The sequence below is a fragment of the Neolamprologus brichardi genome, chromosome 15, assembly GCF_056152115.1.
Source record: "Neolamprologus brichardi isolate AB-2024 chromosome 15, ASM5615211v1, whole genome shotgun sequence".
In the NCBI taxonomy this organism is placed as follows: domain Eukaryota; kingdom Metazoa; phylum Chordata; class Actinopteri; order Cichliformes; family Cichlidae; genus Neolamprologus; species Neolamprologus brichardi.
The window spans coordinates 35974306-35980825 of record NC_142118.1 but is presented as its reverse complement, the minus strand read 5'-3'; positions in this window follow the sequence as shown (position 1 = coordinate 35980825).

Sequence of the window (6520 nt, the reverse complement as noted above, 5' to 3'; positions counted from 1 at the left end):
AAGAGACATGCAGCCAGAGGTATAAATGTCACACCACTTTAGCAGAATCATCTCTGTATTTGCACTCTACCTGTGTGCCCCTCTTTTATGGGTAAGTGTATCAACTGGTACTCAGCTCATCAATGACAACACGGAGCTCCTGCAGCTGAGCCTGTGGTGGTTTGTGAAGCACCCATCTTCAGCTGCTCAGTTTTACAAAACATTTACTTTTTCCCCCCAAAATCAAGGTGTTTTTATATTCCCATTTAAAATCCTCTTTTTTTTAATGACCAGAACTACACTTTAGCTATAACCTTTGAAAATATGATTTCAATTCTGTACCCTTGATCAAAAAGTGTGTGTTTTTTTGTCTTTGAGTGTGTTTCACTTTCATTAAAAGAAATGAAATCAAACAGACTACGTTCTTAAATTTCATTGTGACTCAGAAGACACCCAGTAGTTGTTTTTCTTAGTTGATTTATGTGAACAGTGATATGTTAAATTTGCTCTTAATATAAACCCTGTGACAGCCATATCAATGCAGTCTTCAGCCTTAAAGTAAAGTACTGATGGGTTGTCCAACTGCAGTTATATACAGCACCTTCAGTTACATAGCCTTGTTGCCTAAAACTATTTTACAGCTGCTTCCTTTTAAAACAAATGCCAACTACTGTCTTTAACCGTTACTGTAAGTGTGTTACAAAACTGTGCAATGGTGACATGTTGAGTTGTGTCATCCCTGATTCAAGGCCAGTCCTGACTTGGACTTTTGTCTCATAATATGTTGCATTCACAAACACATTTTCAGCTCTACAGGATAACTATATATCCGTGACTTCAATCTTTCTGTCCTTCTTTTTAATAAAAGGCAGAGACACAGAGTGGCAGCCTCACTAAGCCTGGGGGTAAAGCCTCTGTTTCAGTTCTTAGTTTGGTCTCAGGCTCCCTGGGTGGTTGAAGCCGTCTACCAATAATTTACTCCCTAGCATGGCTCTGCAGGCAGCAGCAGTGTGCTGGGATCGATTGCAGGCTGCTTTGTTTTGCCCCAACTGCAGCAAGTGTTTGGATGCAATGGGAAGGCACATATTTCTAAGAAGTACAAGTGAGCCCAGCTTGTCAGCTGCAAAGAGCGCGCAGTCCTTGTGACCATGCTGAACTGCAATTTTCAAAGGTTTGCAGCCTCCAGGGTCCCGAGAAGCCAAGCTCAAAATGCTTTTGGTGATAAAGAGTTCAAGGCTGAGGGTTTGGCTGCTCTCTGCAGCTGCTTGGATGAGACGCTTTCCGGTGTCTTGGTGTGCTGTTGATTGGCACCACAGTCAGTAGGGACGAAGTCCCACTGGTTTCCCAGGATGTGTCCTCTTCTCAAGCAACCAACCCAGCAGATTCAGGTGGCTGGAAGTGGTGGCAACATACAGCGCCACCCACAGCTAAAAATAAAAATAATTACCTCTACAGCACTCACCATAAAACCACACACTTTACAGAGAAGCACAGAAGAAAAGCCTGACATACCTGTTTCAGTGCCATAGTCCAGCCAGTTGCATGGGTACAGCTGGACACCAGCAGGTGTGCAGAGTCTGCACAGATACCATTGTTTGCAGTTTGGTCACAGACGTACAAAGGAGAGACCTTAAGTCCTGCGACTGGTAACAATCCTCCTGTCACAGTATTGAAAAGGCACATCATAGGCCTTTGTTCACTCGGAAACAATGGCACAAAGACGTGGAAGTTGAGGCAAAAGCACAACAGCAGTCATAATCCACGTCTTTCTATTAGTGGAAACTTTGCAATCTGTAATAGAAATGTCGACTAAACTAGCACAGATTATAGTCAACGCCTTAAAGTGGCATGTTTTTTTTTTTTAAAAAAAAGGTTATGGAAAAACTGTACACAGGGAGGACACAAAGTATCATTATAAAATGATTCAAGAGTTTGGTGCCACACAGTGGTTGTAATTATACAGTAACATGGAGAAAAGCGCCACCTTTTTTTGACTAAATGGACTGGATTATACTGAATGTACCTGAAAGGGTAAAGAACTGCTTTACTTAAAATGAATGCTTTTTATTTACTTACATTATAAACAGAGCTCTAATGTGTTTTTTTTTTTTACATATACTAAATGAGTTGTTAAATGTAAAACAACACGACAAAGTGAGCTTGACCGAGGCCGACACTATAAGATGCACACAGGTGTGTGTGTGTGTGTGTGTCACCTACTAAAAATAATGAGGACAAACTAGAGATTTTACACAGCTGTAACTGATTTTTCACTCACATTGTGTCACGATCCTGGGTCTTTTGACCCAGCGTTTTGAGTTTTAGTTTATGTTTAAGCCCTTCAGGTTTTCTAAGTTCATTTTTTGTCATGCCCAGGTTGTTCTAGTTCTTTGTTATTAGATTCCCCTTGTCTTCCACCCCTGTTAAGTCTCCCTTGCCCTTCATGTGTTTCATGTCTGTGTCTTACGTTGTCAAGTTCAGGTTGTCATGTCTGCGTCTTATGTTTCCTGTTTTATTTTGAAAGTCCAGTTTTCATGTCATTGTGTTTGAGTTTACATTTCCTGTGCATTGTTATGTTCATCCTTGTCAGCTGTTTCCTCGTGTGTCTCGACTTCCCCTGATCACCTCATGTGTGTATTTAAGTCCTCTGTTTTCTATGTTTTGTTGTCTGGTCGTCTGTTTGCATCCCCATAGTGTTTCGTCATAGTTTACTCGGTGTTCATAGTTTGTCATAGCATTTTCACTGAGTTTCTTAGTCCTTTAGTTTTCTGAGTGTTCACAGTTTTCCTAGCTTCATGCTTTTTCATGTGCCAACATCCACATAAAGGATCGTCTTCTGTTTAGCCACTCTGCCTTTCAGTGTCTGCTTCTGGGTCCTGTAAACAAAACTTATCGGCGCACCCCACCGTGACACATTGGAACATCTTGATTGTTCTGTATTAGCGTATCAGTCGGACATGAGATCTACTAATTTCAGCACCTGCATTTAAGTAAGATGATTAATGATAGTGTGCAGTTCAGGACCCTTCAATAAAGCTTCTGTGGTAGAAAGCATTAGACCATTAACATTACAAGTTTTAAATCCTTTCCATCTTCTCTACACCAGCATACGTCATACCTTATCATCTGCAATCTGTTGGACACACCCAGCAGTCTATAGCACCACCCTACCTTTTAATTAACCAATTACCACACAGTGTAAAGGGATAGTTCATCACTTGAAATTCTATTTTGTGTTACACTAAATCCTTGAATTGTTACCTATAAAGAATATGGAAATACTAAGAATATATAACATTCTAGATTGGTTACATTTAGATTACAATTGTAACATTGTTACATTGTGTACATTATAAAGTCTGGTGCAGTACTTGTGGATAGAAATCTGGGCTGCATGTGACAGTCCAAACTGGAATTTGATTGATGTCACCTACACAGCTGACCTGCTTCTGTTTTCACAGTGATGTCACCACATGTGACTCTTGGTCACAAAGTTCAGATGGAGTTAAATATTTATTGTCTGACACTGCAGTATGAGCACAGTGTGGTCTACATCAGCATGTTGCTGTTCTAATTCTTGATTTTCTTTAACTTTAGGTCAGCAGTAAGCCTGACTTCATCACTCAGCCATTCTTTTGTTTTCAGCTAAAGTGCACCAAGAAGGGGACGACCACGAGACAAAAGGTTGTGTGGGCTTGTTTGGAAACACGTCCCGACCCCCAGCACTCTGACGTCAGCTCTTTGCTCTGCTATTTATTAAGAAACTAAAGAACAGCCCAAGTGTGTTCAAGGTTGGAGTAATGTGAAACTTTTCTGGATTTTATAGTTCTGTGAGGTTTAACAAGAGGCTGCTCATTTACATTTGACCTTTCAAAGTCTAAAGGAGATCCTGGTTTTCCTTTTGTTCACTGCTGACCCAAATGAAACAGTTTAACGAGATTCTCGACCTACATATTATAAATATTCCTGTTTATAGACACAAATCAGGACACACACATACTGTCTGAATGTGGAGACATACATATATCAAACAAAGAAAGCCACAGGATTGTAAAGGTGGATGCTTTTATGGACCACACATGCTCCTCTTAAAATTTTTTTTTATTTGTTTTCCAACTTTGTTTTATTGATTTCAACAATGACATACAAAGTTAGGAAAAGCAAAGTCAGTCTTGATTTCAGAACAGTTGTATGTCCATTATACCCTCCAACCCCCCTAACCCGAATTCTCCCCCTACCAGGTCCACACTAGACAAGACACCGCAGAGAACCAGTCTCTGCCCACACACACATCTCAAGACCCATACACATAACAAGCATAACCCCCCAAAAAACAACAACCCCCCCCCCCCCCGCAAAAAACAAACAAACAAACAAAAACAAACAAAACAAAAACAGAGAAAACAAAAGCAGAGAAGGGACCAAACAAAACAAAAGGAAAAACAAATAGATAAGGTATAAATAAGATAAAAAAAAATAAAAAATAAAAAATAAAAAATAAAAAATAAAAAATAAAAAATAAAAAATAAAAAAAAAATAAAAAAATAAAAAAATAAATAAAAATAAAATAAAATAAAATAAAATAAAATAAAATAAAATAAAATAAAATAAAATAAAATAAAATAAAATAAAAACTTTATAATGTAGCCTCGCTCAGTTCACTTCAGACTCAGGAAGTAAAGTGATGGTGTCCACCAGCAAGAAAAATGATTTCCAGATTTTGTTAAATTCCCTAATAGAACCTTTTAGAGAGAATCTAAGTTTTTCCAACTTTAAGTTAAAGAGTACATCTCTCACCCAATGATCATGAGTTGGGGGGTGGGGAAGCTTCCACTTCAACAGAATAAGCCTCCGAGCTAGTAAAGTGGTAAAGGCTAGGGCCTGTTTGAGGGGGCCAGATGAGTTTAAGTCGGGAGGAATGCCAAAAATTGCGGAGAGTGGGTTAGGAGGGACAGTCTGGCCACAAGCTTGGCTAAGTGTGTCGAATATATTCCTCCAAAATGCACTCAGTTTCGAACAAGACCAAAACATGTGGACATGGTTGGCAGGCGATAGTCCACATCTGCTACAGGCATCACTAATGGTTGGATAGATTTTAGATAATTTTGCGTTTGTATAGTGTACTTTATAGACCACCTTGCACTGAATCAAAGCATGATGAGCACAAATTGAGGACGAGTGAATCAATTTCAAAGCAGAATCCCACTGCTGTTCTGGCAGGGTTGTCTGTAGCTCTTCCTCCCATCTCAGCTTAATATGAGAAATGGATTTGGGAACCAAAGCATCTAGTAGTTTATACAAAGCTGATATCAGTGTGTTTTGATGAGGTTTCGTCTGCAGGATGATATCCAGATTTGTTTCTGGAGGCCGATTGGGAAAGTGAGGGAACTGCGTTTTTACAAAATCTCTAGCCTGAAGATAACGAAAAAAGTTGGAATTAGGCAGGCTGTATTTAGATGATAGGTCAGCAAAAGATAGAAAGGTGTCCTGACTGTACAAGTCTTTAACAGTTCTAAGTCCTTTATCTTTCCAACTGCTAAAGGTCGCATCAGTGTTTGAAGGTGCAAAATTACAATTTTTTGTTAAAGGCATTAGCAAAGACGGTCCAAGTAGCCCGAAGTATTTTCTGAACTGTCGCAAAATAGTTACCGTTTCCTTAGCTATTGGATTACACCCAACAAGGGTTGGAGAAAAAGGGAGTGGTGAGCTGGGTATTGATGATAATGAGTAACAGCTAGATGCAGTTTCCATTTGTACCCAGGCTGGTACAGGGGGGTCGTTATGAACCCAATGTAAAAGTTTTTGTATGTTAGCTGCCCAATAGTAGTGTCTAAAATTGGGCAGACCAAAACCACCGTCAGTTTTAGAGGACTGAAGAATAGAAATGTGACAGAATCTTTTCTAACTTGTCAAAAAATGCCTTGGTAAGAAGAATTGGGACATGTTGAAAAAGATACAAGAATTTTGGGAGGACACTCATCCTTATCAGGTTAACTCTCCCTGCCACTGACAATGGTAGAGAAGTCCAAGGGTCACAATCTTTCCCAACAGGGACAGAAAATTCTCCCTCATCATTTTAGGTATAGAAGAGGAAATAAAAAACCCCAAATATTTAAATCCGGTTTCTGTCCACTTAAAAGACACTATTGAGTGGGGAAGAGCTCTGGCCAGGGAGTTGAGGGGTTGCAACTCGCTTTTTTGATAGTTGAGCTTATATCCTGACAGTGTACCATATTGGTCCAGTATGTCAAAAAGCACCGGGAATGAGCTTAGAGGGTCAGAAATGTACAGGAGCAAGTCGTCTGCATGAAGGGAGAGTTTGTGGGTCACACCGAACCTTGTAATGCCTTTAAATCTATCCTCTGAACTAGGCGGGGGGGGGGGGGGGGGCTGGAGGGGCTTGAACACCCGCCCCTTTCCTGATGGGTGCCCAAAGTGCGCTTTTTTTGAGGCAACTTTTAAAATTGTTTTTATTTATTTATTTTTTTAATGTGTGTGGGCGTGCGGAGTCCTGTCTGTGCCCCTCAACAATAATATATAC